Source organism: Phaethon aethereus (genome assembly GCF_964289735.1).
Source record: "Phaethon aethereus genome assembly, chromosome: 8".
In the NCBI taxonomy this organism is placed as follows: Eukaryota; Metazoa; Chordata; class Aves; order Phaethontiformes; family Phaethontidae; genus Phaethon; species Phaethon aethereus.
Genome location: NC_138584.1, coordinates 17,529,349 through 17,539,282, shown reverse-complemented (window position 1 = coordinate 17,539,282; position 9,934 = coordinate 17,529,349).

Sequence of the window (9,934 nt, the reverse complement as noted above, 5' to 3'; positions counted from 1 at the left end):
CTGTTTTGTGTTTGTGATTGGTTTAGTTGTATTTAGCCACATTTGGTGTCAAAACATGACCCTTAGATTTAAAAAATCAGAACTCTTAACTTAAAAAAAAAATCCAAAAGCTGTTTTATCATTTCATTTTGTCTATTTTTGTCTATCTGAAACCATTTGAAGATTTCAGTTTCAATCATGAGAAAGTAGCATTTTTAATGAGCAGATTATGTGCCTGAGATATTTCACCTCACTCCGATTCGAATGCTCGACATTAATTTCAAGTCTCTCTGACAACTGGACCACAACTGTTCTTCCAATTTTATATTATTTCTTTACACTGTCAAATGAGGGTGGTCTTCCACTTCAAGGAGGTTGAATATATTCAGCAAATGACATAGTCATGGCCCATATGCCCTGTATATTTTGCCATTAATTGTCCTCAAAGAATTAATCTCTACACAGTTACTTTGAATTGGTTTTAAGCCCTCTGTAGACTTCATTCTTTTCTTTACTAGAAACCCAGGCCCGTCTGGGAGGAAGACTACGGATCCACATTTTCTTGCACTGGAGAAGCACCACAGCAGTGCCCAGCACAGGCTAAACCCTGGTACCTCCCAGGTGTGAGGCCAAATCCATCCCACAGGAATTCAGTTGGTGGGACTAATTTGACCATGGCTTTTATAGAACCAATGAATTGGTGGCTGACTGTTAAAAATACAAATTATGAGTACAAGACCAAGCGCCCAAGGACTCGGCGGGCCCCACGGTTGTGGAAAGGCTTTGCCGTGCGTGTGTTTCCCCAGCACTGCTGCGGGACATGGGCGCTGAGGGGACGCTGTAGGGAGGGTCGCGCGGCAGGGCCAGCCATGACGGATTTGCCGGGGAAAGCTAGACCAGGCTCTCCTTGCGCGGCGGGATGGCTTCCCTTGGCGGGGAGCTGAGCCCCTCCGGGGGCTGAGAATGCCCAGGGTCCGGCTTCACCTCGGTGCAAGCATATCACAGGGTTGGAAAAACTCTATCAGAACGAGATACTTCTTTTTCACTATTAAATAGATGCATTTATAGCTTGCTGAGCTTCACTTTACTTGAGTGACACCAACAGAATACACAACTGCTCCAGTTAAATGCACAGCTCATTTCTGTCTACATCTTGTAGGCAACATGTTCAAATGTATTCAAAATCAAGGCTGCAAAAGAATTTCTCATCATCAAAGACGGCAGCTTTAGTTCCCATAATTGCGTTGTTTTGTCCAAGCCTGAAAGGATAAAACAATGCAGCTGGGGGACAGCAACCGCCGTACCTGTGTGGTCTCACTGTCATGTGCCACGCAGCCATCGCAGCGCAAGCACTGCACGAGGCTTGAATTTACCTTCTGGTTGCAGAAGAGCGGCAACATGCCTGTGGTGAGCATTCACTCCCATCACCCCAAAGGCTGCGAGCCATCAGCCGGTCCCCAGTTTGGTCACCCCAGCCTCAGGAGCTGGTATTGTCCGGTCTGTGCCTCTTACCAGCTCCAGTGACCCAACAAGAGTTTATTTCGGCTCCCTGCTGAAATTACAGGCAGCCTGGAAGATAAGATAAATATTTCCAGAAACTGAAGCTGCAGACTCCAATTTGGGGATGCTTTTCATCAGCAGCCTCAAATTTTCAACCAAGGAAGGATGTCACTCCAAATCCCCAAGTCGCTCCGATACACCAAGCGCAGTGAGGTGCGTGCTGAGCTCTGGGATGGGGCAGGAGTGTCTGCCCAGCAGCAGGCGGGGGGACTTGTCGGTGGTGCCCCGGATCTGCCTCCTGTGGGACGCTGCACAGGCTGCATGTGGAAATGTGGCCAGGACAGATTTCCCTGTTCTCTCCGAAGGGGAGCTTCACAGCTCACAGACCTTGGAGAAGGAATTATCCCTGCTAGACTTCCAAGTGTGTTGATGGGGGCAAGGCCAGGAGCACCACCCTTGGGTGGACGTTGCTTCCACGGCCTCACCCTGGGCTGCACATTTGCCCACTGCCTACCTTCTCCTGGGATTAGTAAGAGAAGGCTTTGCAGGTCCTCTGCTTCCTGATCTAGCCCTGTCCCCCACACCCAGATAAACACACGAGGAAAAGCTCATGCAGTGTCTCTCACCCAGAGAAGACCCTCCAACTACTTCAGTACTCCACAGCTAAGATTCCCCTTGGGGAAGGAGGCAACCATGTTCTGCAAGAAGTTCGTCAATACCAATGACCTCCTCACCTCAACGAACGTGTCCAGAAGTACCCCAGGACAAGTGTGTTCTCTCCCCACATCCAAAAAAACCTGTTTCCAGCAGTCCACAGTCTCACCAACACAGAAGTTATTTGCTGTTCAGGGAATCTTACTGCGAAAGATTAATCGTTGTTTTACTCTTCACACAGAATTGCCACAATGTGGACAAGGAGCCCTTTTTTCCAATTTTGTGTGACCCCAGTAGCAGCAGTAGCACTCTGTTTTCAACTTACCTAAGAAAAGTGCTGCTGGGGAAAATAATGAAACATCCATCGTTTTATCTTCCTGTACATCATCCTGTTGCTTTTATTTAAAAAAAAAAAAAAGAAAGAAAGAAAATAAATCAAACAATAAGAGTTATCAATCCCCCTCCACAACTTACTCAGATGTGGTTCAACACTGCAGGTCTCAGCATGTATAACTCTGATTTCTGCTAACTGGTCTCAGCCTAGTATTTTCACACCTTTTTTGTACTAAATGCTTACAACTGGTCACTCCACTAGAAACTGTCACCATGACACCTTTATTTAGAATTTTAACAACACAAAAAACACCAGAAATTAATCTCAAAATAATAATCTCTCATTGTTTGCATTGCAACAAATTCCTGCAAATGCATCCCATTATCTTTTTATACAATTAAACACATAACGCCTAACTGTTAAAGCATCAGCCCAGCTGGGTACAGATGCAGTCCGCTGCCAGTCCGAGCAGAGCTCCGCTGTCTTTTAATAATTACCCGAATGAAAGAAAAATAATGAAGTGCTGTAGATTGCTCATCCAAACTGGTAAAAAGCTGTTTGCAAAGGATAACTATGAGGGGAGTGAGACACCGGGCTTTGCTAATAAATAATTCTCAGAAATATCAGCTCTCAATTTACTACTTGTACACAATGGGCCAGTCGAAACTTGCAGGATGAGCCAATTTGCCACAGCTCTTGTTTTGAGTCTTTGTGAAGCTGCTGCGCGAGCACAGTGGGGGCTGCTTGCATCTATCCCTGGAGTCAATCAGTGGGGCTTTGCTTCCTGCTGGTCAAAAATATCAGGTGGCTTTGAGAGTCTAATTATCAATGAAAAATTAAATTCAGTACAGGAACATAGCCAGGAATTGCCCCCTGCCTTCTGCCCTCATTCATGGGGTGTATCAGGATATTAGTTATAATTCAAAATGTATTCAAGACAAATTGGGAACTTCAGGGGTGGGAAAGACAGAAATCAAAATGTGAAAACAGGAATCAAGAGCCTCACCAGCAAATCAGCAGATTTCTCCTTCCGCTCCCTTAGCAAACGGGGCGTGCAGCCCTAATTGCGCAAAGCGCTTCCTCAGAAGCGCCTCCCGTCAGGGATCTCTCATGAGGAATTGTTAAGCCGAGTTTATACCTACGTGGCTCCACAGTTTCCTGGCCTTGGGGAAGTTTGTAAGTTGAATAAACTACCACATCAGGTCTGGCTTTCACAGGAATAGGCAGAAGCAGAGACGTCTGTCAGGGCGTGGAGATGAAAGCCCTCAGAAGAGGCATGGTCCAAAGAGAGGGAGAGCGCACCGGCCGGCCCGTCACCAGCGCCTCTTGCTCAGAGACACCCTTGCAGCATCGCAGATCGCAGAAACCAGAAGAAGCCAATATGAAACAATCTCTGGCTGAGACATTATGTAGAGTACAAAGCCGCTAGAAATAGTGCACAGTGACCAGGTAAAGGTGTAATGCCCATCCATCTCCCATTCAACAGGCAGAGACAAACCAGGCATCTCAAATGCTCGCCAGGGAATAGGTCTGGGCTCCTGCTTACACTGGCCCTTCAGCCTTGTGGTGTAAATCCAGAAAAAACAGCCCTGAACGCTGCAGGCAGTGTATTTCTTTACCTGTTGATCATTTTCTGGCAATCAACACTCACAATTTTTCACAAGGGGGTGAATCTGGTTCCCAACAGAACATTAATTGCTGAAGCGGAGAGGAAGGCATGACAAAGATGTGCAGTAGCTAACAGAAGGCAGCAGCTCTGCTTATTCACTTCCCTGTCACTGTCTTCGCTTTTGAACACATGTATGAAGCGCAGCCACCCCCCAGGTCATGGGTGAGCAATCATCTGGGCGGCTGTCCTCACCCGCAGACTCGAGGAGCCGTGCACAGCCCAGGGGAGGACCCCTCCGAGCCGCTTCCGCCAACACCATCTCACTGAACTTGACCCTCTCCCTTCACAGTTATTCTTGGCAAATGTTGGGTCATACCCAAAAAACTGAGCACATGTGATTCATGGGTGAGTAGTGCTTCCGTCTGTGTACGTATCGTATGTCCCACCTTCTTTTGATTACAAGATGTTCGGTTTTGCTTAAGGAAACTGATGTATCAGGAGGGAAGGGTCCTGGGACAGAAAGATTTGCAAGAGAGAAAACAGTAGAAGAGAGACACGCTGCTAGTGAGCTAGTACAAGCATGGCTGTACCAAAGCCTTGTAACTCTTGAGGCTCTTCAGCTGTGTTTGCAGCAGCACAGCAAGGAACTCTGCCAGAGACCTTCAGGTAGCTAAAAACCTCTGTAAGATTATTTTTCCCCCACAAAGCACGTGGTCAAAGGGATCATAACTGTTCCTCAACACAAGAGAAGATGTATCTGCACCACTCATTGTATACGCAAATATGCTAAGTAAGTCCTGATTAGCTCTCCTCAGTGGAGGAATCATGGGTGGTGCCTCTATTTTCCAACCTAGAAGATCAGGGGGACTCAGAGGCTCTCTTGAGCATCAGCTGGAGCTCAGAGGCAGCAGGCGTTGGATGTCCTTGTCCTTCCCAAAAACCTTGGGAAGATTTTCCTTTTCTGCAACAAAATTCCTTAAGTGTTCGGTTGAGCCACCTTCAATCCACAAGCCTTCCTAGTTATGCACCTGGAAATCACTTCCAGCTCCTCCATCCCTGACACACAAGATGCAACATGGCAACTGCTCCGAGCTGCCTGTCTTGAGAGCTTTTCTAAAAGGAACTAATCAAAAGGAGATCATTGGCCACCCAGGAACCAAACAGAACAACCATCTCCAGACTAGACTTTCACCTAGCGGCGTACTCTGCATTGGTATTATTTGTGGTTGGCTGCGTGGTTCGGACACTAATTTTTGTTCTAGCGTAAAGCCCTTGGAGACAGCCCAACAAACACACAGCAGGTCAAGCGCGGTGAAAGGGCAGGAGCGGGTGGATGGAGGGTGCTTTGTCGTTCCGGGTTCAGTGACAGCTCCCGGTTGCCTCTCTCCTCAGTGGGAGCTCGGTGGCAAACGTGGAAGGCCTTCTGCAACACAGGAAAACCCAGTCCTATAGACTGTACTCACACGCTGCTGTCAAGGGGCCTGTTCCACGACACGAGTAAGGGATGGTGAGTGTGCGGAAGCATTTGCGGCATCGGCTCCGAAGTTGGCTCCTGCCCCAGCAGGGTCTGCTGGCAGCTCGACCCCCTGAGCCTCCCCTCCACGCTGCCTGCTCTGCTCAGAAACTGTGGCTTTGGACTTCACCAGCCAAACTCAACTGGATAAATACAGATAAAGTTGTCCTTAGGGTGGGTAAAAAGCTATTGGAAAAATATTTTAAACAAATGCATTTTAAGATTTTCGTCCTTTCTGCTGTAACGACTGGAACACCTCAAGGCAGTTTTAAACGCTGTTTAAGGTTGCATCATACATTTTATGCCATAAATTATTAAATGAGTTAATGGACAATGCATTAGAAGGAAAACAGGCAAATTACAGAATAATTTAACTGTTGCAAAGAAACAGAGCAACTTGCAGGACGTAAAACACTCTATTTTGACACAGAATGCCTGAAGCTAAAGCAATTAAGGCTGCAAAATATTGCCGGCTGACATGATGTGTATGTAAATTTGTCATTCATTGGCAAGGGTTTGTAACAATCACAAGTAATGTGCACAATAAAACAACCATGTGGTATAAAATGCTTTCTGCTAGGAGTACTTGGAAAATGGTGGTTATGTATCATTTAAGTGCATCATTATTATACATCCAGTAGTTGTCTATAACAAAAGATACCTCTTCAATACTGGTAACTCGAACAAAGACAGTCCTTCAAAATATTATTTACCATTATTTGTGTGCAGGATCATGAAGGAAATATTTTTAAAGTTCCTTTTAAGAGCTGCTGTGAGCTTTTCACCAGAGATTCAAATTCTGGTGAATCAGCCCCTCCAGGCTAGTTTAAAAATGCTCACGAACTGCCTGCACTTTGCCAGGATAGCTAGCAAAGAAAGAGATGCCTGAAAGACGCCAAGACTTACATGGCTGAGTTATTTTATGCAAAACCGAGAGCAATGAAAGCGGCAATGAGACCTTTTGATCCCCCATCAAAAAGCAGTACATTTAACTATCGAACTTTCCGTCCCATACATCTGTGCAGGATGCCCAGCTCAAGAGCAAAGGAAGGCCTGCAGGCCGAGGACGAGCCCTGCTTTTTGGGGTTCTGCTCTTCTCCCCCAGAGGTGGTAGGAAGCAGGAACTGAGGCAGGCAACACCTTCTGCCCAGGTATTACAGCTTCTGCCGTGGCCTCAACAGCACAAAAGAATTTTAAAAATGCAGTCCTGGGGAGCCCGGGCTCAATCTCAAGCCCTTTATTAAATGAAGATGGAAAAAAACCAAGGAGAAGGCAGTGGAGGAGGCTCAGGTCCCCTCAGCCAGACCTCAGCCGGCTCTCCTGTGTCCTGGAGGTGCTGCTGCCGCTTTCCGGCCCCCCTGGCCCAGCCGCACCACCGGCCCAGGGAGGGCACGAGCTCCCGGGCTGCTCTCACACACTCCGTCCCGTGACGGGGGGCCTGGTCGGGGCAGGCAGCAAGTACCTTAGAACTACAGAAGCCAGTACACAGACCTAGACAAAGCCAAACATGAAGGCCCAGCCTTCTGTATGGCTGACAAGTCCATGGAGGTGGCCGCGGTCCCCCATTTCGGCTTGTTGGGCACTGCTGTGCGGAGCACAGCCTGCCAGCACACCCTGCTCGGTCTCCCAGCTAGACCAGGGCTCCTCAGCCACAGGAGGCTGCCGACAGCAAACCCTTCTCTGGCCAAACCTCTCTACGTAGCTCTGCAAAGCTGCCCCAGGTGACATCCTTCCCTCCAGCACTTAGGTACTCCATCCTGTTGTCTTACCTCCCTCTGCCCCAAAATCACTTCCTTATGAACAGGGAGGACAAGACCGGATTTCCTGTAAATCCCTTGCCCCAGGCTGATTTATCTCAACAGCCAGCGGGTGAGATTACTGACCAGCAATGGCCCTTGACATGGGAGAAGCATGAGCGAGGTCTTGTCAGAAACGCTGGCAGCTCGCAGGGGCACCGGCAGCTCATTCCCAGTGACGCCTTGGCCTCCGCCAGCATGCCCCAGCCCATGCAAAGAAACGCCCCAAACCGCCACACGCCGCCTCTAGACCTTCAGCAGCTTTTGTTTTTCCGGGCGATTCTGCCGGTGACGTGAATCAAGCTGTCTCCACCCTTCAGACATGACTTAGGAGGCACTTTTCCTTCGGAAGGGAAAAAGTCCATGTTTTAGATTTCTGCTGTAGGCCACATCTCAAGAAACCATCCAAAAGAATGCCATAAGCCTTCACTGGAGTGAAACACGGGATTTCCCCCAGACATGTTTCATGACAGGCAAGGGCAAGGCCAGCACCCACCCACCATGTCCCCCTTTCCCTGCGCCACATCCCACCAGATGCATCCCACTAAAGAGAGCAGCGACACAGCAACGTCACGGAAGGAACTTGGGGCTACTGAATTCCACCACGGTGGCCACAAGCAGAGGCTGAAGTCGGCATCTCCTCCGTTCCCACCAAAACACCATGTTCAGCCAATAAAAAAGGAAATGGCGGTGCTCCCGCTCGGGACTAACCTCCTCCTCTGGGGCCCTGGGCAGCTGTCGTTAGAAAATCAGCATTCCCAATTGCTGTGCCGGCACCAGCACAGCTCCTGGCAAAGGGCGATGCTGTAGCGGTACCTTGACACCTTGTCTGTTTTTCACCCCATGTCCTCAGTCATTTTTTTCCAGTCCCTCTCTTGTAGGTGGATGCCAAAGGGTAGGAGAAAAGGGTGCGGGAAGAGGGCCAATTTTAAACCATCTCTCCATATAAATAGAATCGGTTATGCATGCCTCTCTGAAGTACGGTATTAATCCCGATTGTGCCATAAAATATATATGACTCACTTGAGCCTTGTTCTCTTGTGAATTATGAACTATTATATCACTCATGGGATAAGTATTATGTCTCTTAAGAGACTATCACCTTTCCTCTATTTTATAATATAAAACTTCATTGAAACCTGCCGTGCCTGATATAAGCGACTTCTCATGATGCACATGAAACCTTTTCCTTTTACAGCTTCCTTCGTTTAGCTGATAGTCACATCAGGGTGAGTTCTTTCAGACGTAGCATAAGCATAAATTAGTATGTAAGAGAAGTAGTCGTTTAGCAGAATTTTTTCTTTAATAAATCTAGTGATATTTATATTTCATCACAGAGCGGAAAGATTTTTTTTACACATTTAAAGATTTATTCCTGTAGTAAGTATCCAATTAATAGGGCTTTAGCATGCAGACAGGATTTGTATTTATGCTGAAGAAAATGTGTTCTCATTATACTTTTATTCTCATGTTAGATTTATTGTGAGTTCCATTATAATTTATTTCAGTAGCTCCGTTTTCTAATTCTTTATATTTACATGTCTTTTCCACAAAAATAATAATACATAAATAATACCTGACAACACTTTGCAGCTTTTCTCTATTTGTATGCTTTAATTCTCTGAGCATCTTGGAATGGAAATGCTGTGAACAACAAAGGAAATCTCTATGTGATCTCTATTACATGAAAAATTATCATTTTTATATCCCCTCCACTCTGCCAAGTTTTTTCCAAGTTCCAGTTTGCAATGCATGAAAGTAGGCAAGAAATGGTAGCAAAGCCAAACGCAACGGCACTTTCCAAGTAGGAGCACTCACTACATACACTTACATTTTCGATGCCTTGCTGTAATTAGCGGTGTCAGAGGACAGCCTGCTGCATTGCAGCAGAAAGCTCTTTCCTATTTACCGTCACGTGCATTTTTCCATAGGCTTTTTGGCTTGCTGGCGTGGGGTTTTTGATACCACAATCCTGCCACCGCTCTTCTGCAAACCGCTGGTGGGAATGGGGCTCGGCCACTAAAGCTTTGCCCGGTCCTCAGCCCAGCCGTGCGCTGGTGAGTGGTGGGATGGGGCCTGAGGCTACAGCGAGACCGGCTTCGCCAGTGCCAGACGACATCCCAAACACGAGGAGATCTTATGCTGAGCGAGTGTTTCCAGGCACACCGCATCTCCCAGCGGAAAGACTCCTACAGAGTGCCGTACAGCAGCCTTTTTCCCGGGTCTGTGCGGTGTAAGACAGCTTTCTCGTGCAGCCCGTCCCAGAGCTTCAGCTCTAGCGCTAACCCCAGCGGGTCAGGCTCCGCGGGCAGTGGGGCAGGGCACAGCCAGCATGTGCCTGAGGAAGCCAGCTGACTTACACCTCAGTCACAACACTATAGGTAAGAGCCAAATCTGGCCAAGCGGTGTTGCGGTAGATGTTGCTTTCATTTTGCAGCGTACCCTCTGCTGGGGAAAAAAAAAATGACTTTGTGTTACATATCACATCTAATTATTCCTGTTGGGCTGGCCCAGAGAAATGTCAACAGTGCATTGTAAGTGCTAATTGA